At 41.0% G+C, this 15,121-nt stretch overlaps 1 protein-coding gene across 1 annotated transcript in view; it reads left to right on the top strand.

Annotated features, from left to right (window-relative positions):
• UPRT (uracil phosphoribosyltransferase homolog) overlaps window positions 1–15,121 on the top strand; it is a 139,397-nt gene that overhangs the window by 13,394 nt on the left and 110,882 nt on the right. The gene's annotated exons all lie outside the window — the stretch shown is intronic.

The following is a 15,121-nucleotide window of genomic DNA, read 5'->3' as shown; positions in this document are numbered from 1 at the left end:
TACAAACAAATAAACCGAATATTTTCTTTGCTTTTAAAATAGGGTTGTAAAAAGCTGGAGCACCCCATCTCTCATTGGACCCAAAATAATTTTGATATTAATCATCATTAAATGTTCTGTTTTCTTTTTTGGGGGTGGGGGCTAGATTATTTTAAAAATTTTGTCCTTTTTAGTTATTTTTTAAATTTCCATAGGTTTTGGGGAACAGGTGGTATTTGGTTATATGAGTAAGTTTTTTTTTCTTTTTTTTTTTTTGAGATGGAGTTTCGCTCTTTGTTCCCCAGGCTGGAGTGCAATGGCGCGATCTTGGCTCACCACAACCTCTGCCTCCCGGGTTCAAGTGATTCTCCTGCCTCAGCCTCCCAAGTAGTTGGGATTAAAAGCATGCGCCACCACGCCCGGCCAATTTTGTATTTTTAGTGGAGACGGGGTTTCTCCATGTTGGTCAGGCTGGTCTCGAACTCCCGACCTCAGGTGATCTACCTACCTCAGCCTCCCAAAGTGCTGGGATTACAGGCATGAGCCACTGTGCCTGGCCATGAGTAAGTTCTTTAGTGGTGATTTGTAATATTTTGGTTTACTCGTCACCCGAGCAGTATACACTGAACCCAGTTTGTAGCCTTTTATCCCTCACCCCCTTCCCACCCTTTTCCCTTGAATCCCCAAAGTCCATTGTGTCATTCTTATGCCTTTTTATCCTTATAGCTTAGCTCCCGCTTATGAATGACAACATATGATGTTTGGTTTTCCATTCCTGAGTTACTTCACTTAGACTAATAGTCTCCAATCCCATCCAGGTTGCTGTAAATGCCAATAATTCCTTCCGTTTTATGGCTGAGTAGTATTCCATAATGTATATATACCACAGTTTTTTTATTCACCAGTTGATTGATGGCTATCTGGGTGGGTTCCATATTTTGCAATTGTAAATTTTGCTGCTATAAACATGTATGTGCAAATGTCTTTTTCAGATAATGACTTCTTTTCCTCTGGGTAGATACCCAGGAGTAAGATTGCTGGATCAAATGGTAGTTCTACTTTTAGTTCTTTAAGGAATCTCCACACTGTTTTCCATTAGTTGACATTCCCACCAGCAGCGTAGAAGTGTTCCTTTTTCACTGCATCCACACCAACACCTATTATTTTTTGATTTTTTAATTATGGCCATTCTTGTGGGAGTAAAGTGTTACTGCACTGTGGTTTTGATTTTAATTTCCATCTTGATTTCATTGTTGACTCGATCATTTATGAGCAGGCTATTTAATTTCCATATATTTGCATGGTTTTGAGGGTTCCTTTTGGAGCTGATTTCAAATTTTATTCCACTGTGGCTGAGAGAGTACCTGATATAATTTTGATTTTCTTAAATTTATTAAGAGTTTTTTTGTGGCCTATCATGTGTTCTATCTTGGAGAAAGTTCCATGTGCTGATGAATAGAATGTATATTCTGTGGTTGTTGGATAGAATGTTCTGTAAATATCTGTTAAGTCCATTTGTTCCAGGGTATAGTTTAAGTCCATTGTTTCTTTGTTGACTTTCTGTCTTGATGACCTGTCTAGTGCTGTCAGTGGAGTATTGAAGTCTCACACTATTATCATGTTGCTGTCTAATTTCTTAGGTCTAGTAGTAATTGTTTTATAAATTTGGGAGCTCCACTGTTAGGTGCATATATACTTAGGATTGTGATAGTTTCTTGTTGGACAAGGCCTTTTATCATTATATGTCACTCTGTGAGATGGAGTCTCAACTATCACCCAGGCTGGAGCGCAGTGGTGCGATCTGGGCTCACCAAAACCTCTGCCTCCCGGGTTCAAGTGACTCTCCTGCCTCAGCCTCCCTAGTAGCTGGGACTACAGGTGCACGCCTCCATGCCCAGCTAATTTTTGCATTTTTAGTAGAGACGAGGTTTTGCCATGTTGGCCAGGCTGGTCTCCAACTCCTGACCTCAAGTGATCCACCCGCTTTGGCCTCCCAAAGTGCTGGGATTACAGGCATGAGCCACCATGCCTGGACTGTCTTTTTAAACTGCTGTTGCTTCAAAGTTCTTTTTGTCTGATGTAAGGATAGCTACTCCAGCTCGCTTTTGGTGTCCATTTGCATGGACTCTCTTTTTCCACCCCTTTACCTTAAGTTTATGTGAGTCCTCATGTGTTGGGTGAGTCTCTTGAAGATGGCAGATACTTGGTTGATTAATTCTTACTCATTCTGCAGTTCTGTAATCTTTTAAGTAGAGTATTTAGGCCATTTACATTTAATGTTAGTATTGAGATTTGAGATACTATTTCATTCATTATGCTAGTTGTTACCTGAATACCTTGTTTTATTTATTGTATTATTGTTTTATAGGTCCTGTGAGATTTATGCTTTAAGGAGGTCCTCTTTTGGTTTTGTTTCAAGATCTAGGATTCCTTTTAGTATTTCTTTTAGTGCTGGCTTGGTAGTGGCAAATTCTCTCAGTATTTGTTTGTCTGAAAGAGGCTCTCTCTCCTTCATTTATGATGCTTAGTTTTGCTGTGTACAAAATTCTTAGCTGATAAATTGTTTAAGGAAGTTAACAATAGGACCACAATCCCTTCTAACTTGTAGGGTTTCTGCTGAGACACCTGCTGTTAATCTGAAAGATTTTCTTTATAAGTTCCCTGGTGGTTTTGCCTCAGAGCTCTTAAGATTCTTTCCTTTGTCTTGACTTTAGATAACCTGATGACGATGTACCTAGGCAATGATCTTTTTGTGATTAATTTCCCAGGTGTTCTTTGAACTTTTGTATTTGAACGTCTAGGTCTCTAGCAAGGTCAGGGAAGTTTTCCTCAATTATTCCCCCAAATATATTTTTCAGAGTTTTAGATTTCTCTTCTTCAGGAACACTAATTATTCTTGGGTCTGGTCATTTAACATAATCCCAACCTTCTTGGAGGCTTTGTTCATTTTTTAAAATTCTTTTTTGTCTTTATTGGATTTGGTTAAATCAAAAGCCTTGTCTTTGAGCTCTGAAGTTCTTTCTTTTGCTTGTTCGATTTTATTGCTAAGACTTTCCAGTACATTTTGCATTTTGCTAAGTGTGTCCTTTATTTCCTGAAGTTGTAATTGTTTTTTATTTATGCTATCTATTTCACGGAATATTTCTCCCCTCATATCTTGTATCAGTTTTTCATTTCCTTAAACTGGACTTTACCTTTCTCTGGTACCTCCTTGATTAACTTAATACTCGACCTTCCGCATTCTTTTTCAGGTAAATCCGAGATTTCTTTTTGGTTTGGATCCATTGCTGGTGAGCTAGTGTGATTTTTGGGGGATGTTAAAGAACCTTTTTTTTATGTTACCAGAATTGTTTTTCTGGTTTCTTCTTATTTGGGAAGGCTATGTCATAGGGAAGGTCTGGGTCTCAAGGCTGCTTTTCAGATTCTTTTGTCCCATGGGGTGTTCTCTTGATGTAGTACTCTTCCCAGTTTCCTAGGGATGTGGCTTCCTGAGAGCTGCACTGTAATGATTGTTATTTCTCTTTTGGCTCTAACCACCCAGCAGGGCTCCCAGGCTCCAGGTTGGTACTGGGGGTTGTCTGCACAGAGTCCTGTGATGTGAACTGTCTTCAGGTCTCTCAGCCATGGATACCAGCACCTGCTCTGGTGGAGGTGACAGGGGAATGAAATGGACTCTGTGAGGGTCCTTAGTTTTGGTTGTTTAATGCACTATTTTTATGCTGGTTGGCCTCCTGCCAGGACATGGCAGGCTTTCAAGAGAGCATCAGCTATGGTAGTATACAGAGGATCAGGTGATTGGTGGAGGTCTATAACTCTCTATAGAATATGCCCTTTGTCTTCAGCTACCAGGATGGGTAGGGAAAGACCAGGATGGGTGGGGGCAGGGTTAGGCATGTCTGAGCTCAGACTCTCTTTGGGCCGAGCTTGCTGAGGCTGCTGTGGGGGATAGGGGTGTGGTTCCCAAATCAATGGAGTTATGGTCCCAGGAGGATTATGGCTGTCTCTGCTGTGTCATCCAAGTCATCAGGGAAGTCAGGGAAAGCTGGCAGTTACAGGCCTCACCCAGCTCCCACACAACCCAAAAGATCGGTCTTACTCCCACCATGCTCTCCCCAACAGCATCAAGTTTGTTTCCAGGCAGTGGGTGAGCAGGGCTGAGAACTTGCCCAGGCTACCAGCCTCCCAGCTGAGAAAGCAAGCAGGGCTTTCACGCCTCCCCACCTGTTGAGTCCGCACACCGGATTCATGCCCTTCCCTGAGTTCTGGCCAGGAGACTTCGCATTCAGTTGTAATTGTTACAAAGTTCAGCTGGAGGTTTCCCTCTCCCTGTGGTCTTTTCCCAGTTCCTCTGGCAGCCCTCCCCAAGAACCTCTGTGAGACAAGTCAGAAATGGCTTCCCTGGGGACCCAGAAAGCCCACAGGGCTTTTCCCACTACTTCCTCTACTACCCCTGTGTTTTGCTCAGCTCTCTAAATTGACTCAGCTCCAGGTAAGCTCAAGTTATTCTCCCATGATCTAAACCTTCAGGTTCCCCAGTGAAGGTGTGTATTTGAGGGTGGACGATCCCTCTTTCCCACTGTCACAGCTTGGGCTCTCACAGTATTTGGGCTTTCTCCCAGATTCTGCAGGAGCGATGTACTTCTTTCAGAGGGTCTGTAGATTCTCTCTGCTTTTCTGATATATTCGTGCAGTAGTTCTGGAGCAAAAGTTCATGATATGAGTCTCCACACTCTGCTCTGTCCATGTAAGCTGGAGCTGTGAGCTAGTCCTGCTTCCTATCTTCCATCTTCCCCCTTTTCCTCTCTCTCTTTTTTTTTTTTTTTTTTTGGCTTGGTAATTTGTTTACATTTCTTATAGATTCTGGATATTAGACCTTTGTTGGATACAGTTTGCAAATATTTTCTCCCATTCTGTAGGTTGTCTGCTTACTCTCTTCATAGTTTCTTTTGCTGTGCAGAAGCTCTTTGGTTTACTTCAATCCCATTTGTCAATTTTTGCTTTTGTCACAATTGCCTTTGGCGTCTTCATCATGAAGTCTTTGCTCATGCCTATGTCCTGAATGGTAGTGCCTAGATTGTCTTCCAGGGTTTTTATAGTTTGGGGTTTTACATTTATGTCTTCAATCCATCCTTTTTTGTATACGGTTTAAGAAAGGGGTTCAGTTTCAATCTTCTGCATATGCTAGCCAGTTGTCTTAGCACTATTTATTGAATAGGGAGTCCTTTCCCTATTGCTTGTTTTTGCTGATTTTGTCAAAGATCAGATTGATGTAGGTGTGCAGCATTATTTCTGAGCTTTCTATTCTGCTTCATTGGTGTACGTGTCTGTTTTATTACCAGCACCATGTTGTTTTGGTTACCATACCTTGTAGTATAGTTTGAAATTGGGTAATGTGGTGCTTCCAGCTTTGTTCTTTTTGTTTAGGATTGACTATTAAGGCTATTTTTTTGCTTCCATATTAATTTTAAAATAGTTTTTTCTAATTCTGTAATGAATGTTATTGGTAGTTTGATAGTAATAGCTTTGAATCTGTAAATTGCTTTGGGCAGTATGACCATTTTGTCAGTATTGATTCTTCCTATCCATGAGCATGGAATGTTTTTCCATTTGTTTGTATCCTCTCTTCTTTCCTTGAGCAGTGGTTTGTAATTATTGTTGTAGAGGTCTTTCACCTCCTTGGTTAGCTGTATTCTGAGGTATTTTATACTTTTTGTGGCTATTGTAAATAGAATTGCATTCTTGATTTGGCTCTCAGCTTGGATGTTGTTGGTGTATAGGAATGCTACTGATTTTTGTATATTTACTTTGTGTCATGAAACTTTGGTGAAGTTGTATATCAGATCAACTGGGGAGGGATTATGGGGTTTTCTAGATATAGTAACATATCATCCGCAAACAGGGATAGTTTGAATTCCTTTCTTCCTATTTGAATGCCTTTTATTTTTTTCTCTTGCCTGATTGCTCTGGTGAGGACTTCCAGTACTATGGAAGTGGTGAATAGGAGTGGTGAGAGAGGGCATTCTTGTCTTGTTCTGGTTTTCAAAGGGAATTCTTACAGCATTTGCTCATTCAGTATGATGCTGGCTGTGGGTTAGTCAGAGATGGCTCTTATTATTCCTTCAATGCCTAGTTTGTTGAGGGTTTGTAACATGAAGGGACTTTGAATTTTATCAAAAAGTCTTTTCTGCATCTATTGAGATGATCATGTTTTGTTTGTTTGTTTTTAGTTCTGTTTATGTGATGAATCCCATTTATGGATTTGCATGTGTTGAACAAACCCTGCATCCTGGGGATAAAGCCTACTTGATCATGGTGGATTAGCTTTTTGATATGCTGCTGGATTCAGTTTGCTAGTCATTCTTTGAGGATTTTTTCATTTATGTTCATCAGGAATATTGGTTTCTGAAGTTTTCTTTTATTTGGTGTGCCTCTGCCAAGTTTTGGTATGAGGATGATACTGGCTTCATAGAATGAGTTAGGGAGGAGTCCCTGTTCCTCGATTCTTTGGAATAGTTTTAGTGGGAATGGTACCAGCTCTTCTTTATATATCTGCTAGAATTCAGCTGTGAATTCTGCTGGTCTTGGGCTGTTTCTGGTTTGTAGGGTTTTTATTATTGACTCAATATCAAGACTCATTATTGGTCAGTTCAGGGTTTTAATTACTTCCTGGTTAAATCTTGGGAGGCTTATGTGTATAGGAATATGTCTATTTCTTTCAGGTTTTCTGCTTCTGTGCATAGAGGTGTTCATAATAGTCTCTCTGTGTTTCTTTTTTGTATATTTGTGGGGTCAGATAATGTTCTCCTTCTCATTTCTGATTATGTTTATTTGGATCATCTCTCTTTTATTATTAGTCTGGCTAGCAGTCTATGTATTGTATCAGTTCTTTCAAATAACCAGCTCCTGGATTCATTGATATTTTGTATGGCTTTAAACACCTCAATTTCTTTCAGTTTAGATATGATTTTGGTTATTTCTTGTTTTCTGCTAGCTTTGAGATTGGTTTGCTCTTGTTTATCTAGGTCCTGTAGTTGTGATGTTAGGTTGTTAACTTGAGATCTTTCTTTTTGATGTGGGCATTTAGTGCTATAACCTTCCTTCTTAACACTGCTTTGTTTGCAACCCAGAGATTCTGGTATGTTGTATTTTTCTCATCAGTTTCAAAGAACTTCTTGATTTCTGCCTTAATTTCATTATTTACCCAGTAGTCATTCAGGAGCAGGTTGTTTAAATTCTATGCAATTGTCTGGTGTTGACTGATTTTCTTAGCATTGATTTCTATTTTTATTGCACTGTGGTCCAAGAGTGTGGTTGATATGATTTCAGATTTGTTTTTAATTTGCTGAGGATTGTTTTATTACCAATTGTACTGTCTATTTTATAGTATGTGGCACGTGCAGATGAGAAGAATGTATATTCTGTTGTTTTTGGGTGGAGAGTTTTGTACATGGCTGTTAGGTCTATTTGTCCAAGCGTTGAGTTAAGGTCCTGAATGTCTTTGTTAGTTTTCTGCCTTGATAATATGTCTCACACTGTCAATGGGGTGTTAAAGTCTCCCACTATTATTGTGTGGTTATCTAAATCTCTTTGTAGGTCTCTAAGGACTTACTTTATGAATCTGGGTACTCCTGTATTGGGTGTGTATATATTTAGGATAGTTAACTCTTCTTGTTCAATTGAACTCTTAACCATTCTGTAATACCCTTCCTTGTCTTTTTTGATCTTCGTTAGTTTAAAATCTGTTTTCTCTGAAATTAGAATAGCAACCCCTGCTTTCTTCTGTTTTCTGTTTGCTTGGTAGATTTTTCTCCATTCCTTTACTCTGAGCCTATGGGCGTCATTGCACGTGAGATGGGTCTCTTGAATACAGCATACCATTGTGTTTTGCTTCATTATCCAACTTGCCACTCTGCCTTTTAGTTGGTGCATTCAGCCCACTTACATTCAAGGTTAGTACTAATATTGATATGTGTGAATTTGATTCTGTAATCATATTGTTAGCTGGTTATTATGCAGACTTGTTTGTGTGGTTGCTTTATATTTTCCTGGTCTATGTACTTAAGTATGTTTTTGTAGTTGTTGGTAATGGCCTTTCGTTTCCATGTTTAGCACTCCTTCATGACCTCTTTTAAGGCAGGACTGGTAGTAATAAATTCCCTTAGTATTTGCTTGTCTGAAAAGGGTCTTATTTTTCTTTCACTTATGAAGCTTAGTTTGGCCAGATATGAAATTCTTCACTGAAAATTCTTTACTTTAAGAATGCTGAATATAGACCACCAATCTCTTCTGTCTCTGTAGGGTTTCTGCAGACAGGTCTGCTGTTGGCCTGATGGGCTTCCCTTTGTAGCTTACCTGTCCCTTTTCTCCAGCTACCTTTAACATTTTTTTCTTTCATTTTGGCCTTTGAGAATCTGATGACTATGTGTCTTGAGGATGGTCTTCTTGTGTAGTATTTTGCAGGGGTTCTCTGCATTTCCTGAATTTAAATTTTGGCCTCTCTAGTGAGGTTCATGGATGATATCCTAAAATATGTTTTCCAAGTTCCTTAGTTTCTCTCCCTCTCAGGTATGCCAGTGAGTCACAGATTGGGTCTCTTTACATTATTTTATTATTCTTGGAGGTTTTGTTCATTCTTTGTTACTGTTTTTTCTTTATTTTTCTGTGACTCAGTTACTTCAGAGAGCCAGTCTCAAAACCCTGAGATTCTTTTCTCAGCTTGGTCAATTCTTCTGTTAATAATTGCAATTGCATCATGAAGTTCTTGTAGTGTGTTTTTCAACTCTATCATATCTTTTAGGTTCTTTCTTATAATTGCCATTTCATCTATCAGCTTCTGTATCATTTTATTATAATCCCTAGACTCTTTGGATTGGGTTTTGATTTTCTCCTGTATGTCAATGATCTTTGTTACTATCCATATTCTGAATTCTATTTCTGTAATTTCAGCCATCTCTGCCTGGTTAAGAACTATTTCTGGGGAAGTAGTATGATCATTTGGAGGTAAGAAGACACTCTGGCTTTTTGAGTTGCCAGAGTTCTTGTGCTGATTCTTTCTCAGCTTTGTGGGCTAATGCTCCTTTAATCTTAGAAGTTGCTGGGCTTTGGTTGTTTTTTTTTTTTTCTCTTTTATCCTATTTGATGTCCTTGGGAGTTTGGCTGTGGTATAAGGTGGGTTCTGTCAGCTGGCTTCATTTCTGAAAGATTTTCAGGGCCAAAGGCTCAGCTCAGGATTCCTGAATTTCATGCTCTAAATCTTGGGAGTGGGTATCATGCCCCTGCCTTTTTTCTCTGGCACCTTGAGGTTTGGAACCTGCTGCACTAGAGAGGCCAAAGTGTTCCCAGAATGTTGGTGACAACACTCTGATGGGTGATGTCAGCCAAAGTGCTTTGTAGGGTGGTGGTACCTGGATCTGTCCTCATTTGCACATGCCAACAACAGAGGCAGCACAGCAGGGTGCGTGCTCCTCAGCTGTGTCGAGTCCTGGTGGGTTCAGGGGTGCCATCCTCCATAAAGGTGTTTTCAGGGGTGGTGGTCGAAGTATTTTATAAGGGGGCATGATGTCCCACTGGAGTCTCTATGCACATTTGCACTGGTGGTGGTGTTAGTATGGCATTGGCATGCTGGTAGGCATGGGACTATGAGTGCCCTCTGAGCATGTGTTTACATGCGTGACAGTGCCTGCTCAGAGTAGGGGTGGGTCTTCTGGTCTCCATGCATAGTTTCTCACCAACAAAACTGTTTGCGTAGAGCCAAGGTGTTGGCAGGTGTGTGACCAGAGTCCTCCTTGTGCACATTCATGCCGGCAGCAGTAGCCACACAGTGCACGGGTGGGGACACTGTTTTGTGCAAGCAGCAGTGTCAGTATGGGGGTGGGGAGCTGGTGGGTGTGTGGCTGGCAGTTTCCATGCCCTTGGACACTCTGATGGCAATGGCAGCATGGCAGGGGGCACGGTGCACTCACAGTGGCAGCAGGGGCATGGCAGGGTGCGTGTGCACATGCATGCTGGTGGCGAAGGAGGGGGCAAGTTTCACCCCCCCATACACAGACACCAGCTAAGCAATGTAGGAGGTGGCTGTGGGCAAGTGTGTGTAGGTAAAGTGGCATGGGGGAGGGTGTGGTGGGGTGATGGCATGGGTGAACTGGTATGTGCCCATGGGGGCCACTCTGCTGGAGCTCTTCACCAGTCACGTACAGTTTGCCAGTGCAGGAACTATGATGTGGGCCTCTAAGAGTCACCCCACCTGGGCATCCAAGGATCCACTGCAAGCAGGTGTGGCCAGGCTGGGGCCCCTGGAGAGGCCAGCAGACCAAGGGGTGCTCAGGTTGAACTGGCACCATCTCATGGGCAAGACTGCCCTGCACTGTTCAGGTCCAACAGTTCCAATAGGGCTAAAGTCTCCTAGGGGAGCAATGTAAGGTCTGGGGGATGGGCATCCCTGGCTGTGCTCCTCATAGATGCTCTTTCACCAAACCCTCAGAGCTCTGCACCAGCCAGAGTTCTGCCCCTGCCATTTCTCTAAGCAGTTCTCACTGCCAGCTCAAGTGTCCATGAAGGTCGTGGGTTCTCCTGCTGCCAGTAATCCAGAGGCCTATGGCGAGAAAAAGTTGCTCCTTGCCTGCTCAATTCACCCCTTCTCCAGGAGTCACTGGGGACCAGGAATGAGTCCTGGTGTGCAGTAGCCCCATTCAAGGTTCCTAGCTTCTTCCCCTTTCAGCCCAGCATCTGTGTCTTCCCTCCACCCACTTTCAGTGCCTTCCTCTGAAGATCTGCTAGGAGTGCACCAGTCTTCCCAATGTCCTAGTCACTTGGTGCTAGATGTTCCTCCTGGCTGAGTCTAGTTGGCTATCTTTATCAAGTTTTAAAACTAACTTTGGAGTGATGGAAAAAATTTAAAAATAAAATAAAATTAGGATGTATGAGTCCTCTAACTTTGTTCTTTTTCAAGATTGTTTTGGCTATTCTGAGTCCCTTGCAATTCCATGTATATTTTAGGATCAGCTTTTCCATACTGAAAAAAAAAAGTTGTTGGAATTTTGATAAGAACTGTATTAAGTCTGTAGATCAATCTGTGGAATATTACCAGCTTAACAATGTTAATACTTCCAATCCACGAACATGAGTTTTTGAAATTTTGTTATTAAAAACTTTTTTTAAAGAAACAGAGTCTTACTCTGTTGCCTGGGCTGGAGTGCAGTGGTGCAATCATAGCTCACTGCAGCTTTGAACTCCTGGGCTCAAGTGATCCTCCTGCCTCAGCTTCCTGAGTACCTGGGACTACAGGCACATGCTACCACACCCAGTTAAATGAGTTTTTAATAGGTTTTTAATACATGTTTTGATAATGAGTAAATTTAATTATCTGAGTATTACAAATGAGAAGTCTGAGACGAATTACTGATCAAAAGCTCAACTGTTATATCCCTGTTTCTAGCAGTATAGTGGTCTAGGACTGATTAGATATCTTGACAGACTTTCCTGTTGAAAATGAATAATAATGGATAGATGCATCAGTGAGTTCAAAATATATTAAGAAATAATAATAGAAAGAGGCCGAGTTGGTGGCTCACTCCTGTAATCCCAGCACTTTGGAAGGCCAAGGCAGGTGGATCACTTGAGGCCAGGAGTTCAAGACCAGCCTGGCCAACATGGCAAAGCCTTGTTTCTACTAAAAATACAAAAATTAGCTGGGCATAGTGGCGTGTGCCTATAATTCCAGCTACTCAGGAGGCTGAGGCACAAGAATCACTTGAACCTGGGAGGCGGAGGTTGCATTGAGCTGAGATCGTGCCACTGCACTCCATCCTGGATGACAAAGTGAGACTCTTTCTCAAAAAAAAAAAAAAAATAATAATAATAATAATAAAGTGATGAATGAAACTAAGGGAGGAAAGTAAAATACTGATCTAGCTTTTGCAATGAGGGAATTTGCTGTCTCTAGTAAATCAGGCTTCGTTTTTCGCAATCCGTTGGGATGTGAGGGGATGAGAGAAAAAGTGAAGTGACCCATTGCAGATTTGAGATTCCACTGGCTACACCTTCAAGAACAGTGAATTAGAAATACACCCACCTCGTTCCCCACTCACTGAACAGGGGAAATTGTCTGAAATATTGGCACAAGGTGAAAAAGAAAAAAAATCCTCCTTAAGACTTCCTAAGCAAAAGCCAGTAACCACCTCCAAATTTACAATACTTAATCATTTAAAGTACCTGAAACCAAGAATTTTGGTTTGCGGTGGCAAACACAAATTTCTCTGGAGAAACCCGCTTCATCCTATGACTTAAAGAATCAACACAGATTAAGCTCCAAGAATTATGAATTCACAGTTAAAAGTTACAAAACATTTAAGTACACAAGGCAACAGGAATACAAGTTAGCAGAAAATACAGGCAACAGAATCATATTCTTGAAGATTTTAGATATTAGAATTATCAAACACACAATTTGAAATGATAATATTTACAATGTTTAAAAAATAAAACAATTGAAATATGAATAAAGAGCTAGGGACTATAAGACATATTCAAGATGTTTCCAAAAGTAATCCAAAAAACTCCTAGAAATAAAACTGCAATAATTAAAACATATATCTGACATAAGACCTGTATCCTATATAAACACTTCTTTTTTTTTTTTTTTTTTTTTTTTTTTTTGAGACGGAGTCTCGCTCTGTAGCCCAGGCTGGAGTGCAGTGGCCGGATCTCAGCTCACTGCAAGCTCCGCCTCCCGGGTTCACGCCATTCTCCGGCCTCAGCCTCCCGAGTAGCTGGGACTACAGGCGCCCGCCATCTCGCCCGGCTATTTTTTGTATTTCTTAGTAGAGACGGGGTTTCACTGTGTTCGCCAGGATGGTCTCGATCTCCTGACCTCGTGATCCGCCCATCTCGGCCTCCCAAATAAACACTTCTAAAACTACATAATAAATGGGAAATACTCTCCAATAATAAATGGACAAGAAACTTAACAGATGCTTTATAGAAGCCCAATAAGACATGAAAAAGTGATCAAAATCATTAGTCTTCAGAGAAAAGCAAATGAAAATCATAATGAGATATGAATTAATATACACTAGACTGGCTAAAATTGAAAAGACTAAAAATACCAAATACTGGAAAGGAGTTGGAGCCACCAAAACCTTCACACATTTCTGATTGGAATGTTAGATGGTTCAAGAACTTTGAAGTGAATTTTGGCAGTTTCTTATAAAGGCAAGCATAAACCTACTTTGATGCAGCAATTGCACTCCTAGGTATTCATCCAAAATAAATGACAACAAAAAATATGTCCACTTAAAGTTTTAGAAGACTGCTTACAGCAGCTTCATTCATAATAGCTCCAAATTGGAAACACATCAAATATTCATCAACAGGAGAATGCATAAACTGCATTAAAAATTGTGGTATATTCACACAATAAAATACTACCCAGTTATAGAAAGGACTGAATTCCTGATATTTAAACAATATGGATACATCTCCCAGACATTATGTTGAGTGAAAGAAGCTAGACATACTGTATTATACCATTTTATATGGAGTTCTAGAGCTGCCAGTGAGAGACTGGAAAGTAGCATAAGGAAGATTTCTGGATATATGAAAATGTCAAATAGCTTAATAGGGGTATAAGTTGCATGGTATTTGCCAAAAGTACATAATTTAGATTAGTGTAATTCAATGCAGGTACATTTTACTTTAAAATATCTATGAAAATAATAATCAAATTGAGGGTGGGGCAGGGAGTCAGTATAGATAAAACAAGAATGGCAGAAGTATCAAAGTTGTAGCTGGGTGATAAGTTTATGGGCATCCATTTTACTATTTTGTTTACTTTGTATACATTTAAAATTTTTCATAATAAAAAGCTTTACAATTTTGTTAGAACTGGTAGCAGTTTGATAGAGAAAAATTGATAAACTAGAAGATAAACCTGAAGAAATGATAAAAATGCAGAACATATGCACATATGTTCTATCACATATGCAGATAGGTGAGTAGCCAGTACCTGGTTTTAAGTTTATATCATTGAAGAGTGTAGGAAAGGCAGTCTGGAATCACCAGTGCCACCCCAATCCCATCCCCCAGCAGCAGCTGTGTGGCACGAAGAGAGAATCTCTGTACTTGGGAGAAGGAGAGCGCAGTGATTGTGAGATTGTATTGAACCTAGTGCTGCCCTATCACAGCAGAAAGCAAAATAGGGCTAAACTCAGCCAACACTTGTCCACAGAGGAATATAGACCAGCCCTGCCTTGAGGGAAATCACACATCCCAATGATCAGAACTTGATTTACAGCAAACCTCACCACCATGGGCTAAAGTGCTCTGGAGCTCTAAATAAACTTGAAACGCAGTCTGTGCCACAAAGACTGCAACTCCTAGGCAAGTCCTAGTGCAGAGCTAGGCTTATAGCCAGAGGACACGGGGGACATGCAACATACTGATACACAAGCCGGGGAGGCTAAGAAAGTGCTTGCACCAGCTGTCCACAAACCCCAGGCTGCACAGCTTGTGGCTCCAAAAGAGACCCCTTCTTTCTACTTGAGGAGAGAAGGAAGAGTAAAGATGACTTTGTCTTGCATCTTAGATATCCAAGTAGGATAAGCCATCGGTCAGAGACATGAGGCCCCCATTCGAGGCCCTAGCTCCTGGATATATCTAGATATATCATGGGACAGAAGGGAACATGATGCTTTGAAGGGAAAGACCCAGTCCTGGCAGGACTCATCACCTGTTGACTAAAGAGCCCTTGGTCACTGAATAACCAGCAGCAATACTCAGATAGTACACTGTGGGCCTTGGGTGAGACTCTGAGACTTGCTTGCTGCAGGGGAGACTCAGCACATTCCCAGCTGTGGTGACTACAGGGAAAGACTCCTTCTGGTTGAGAAAAACAGAGGGAAAATAAAGGGGACTTTGTCTTGCACTGCAGATACCAGCCCAGCCACAGGGGTGTACAGCACCAAGTGGGCTCTTGGGGTCTGCAATTCTTTTTTTAAATCTTTTTTATTATCATACTTTAAGTTCTTAGATACATGGGCAGAACGTGCAGGTTTGTTACATAGGTACACACATGCCATAGTGGTTTACTGCACCCTTCAACCTGTCACCAACAGGGTAAAAGCGTTCCTATTTCTCCACATCCTCC

Source organism: Theropithecus gelada, chromosome X (genome assembly GCF_003255815.1).
Source record: "Theropithecus gelada isolate Dixy chromosome X, Tgel_1.0, whole genome shotgun sequence".
Lineage (NCBI taxonomy): Eukaryota > Metazoa > Chordata > Mammalia > Primates > Cercopithecidae > Theropithecus > Theropithecus gelada.
The sequence above is the reverse complement of the archived record's forward strand: the minus strand, read 5'-3'. Positions and strand labels throughout refer to the sequence as shown.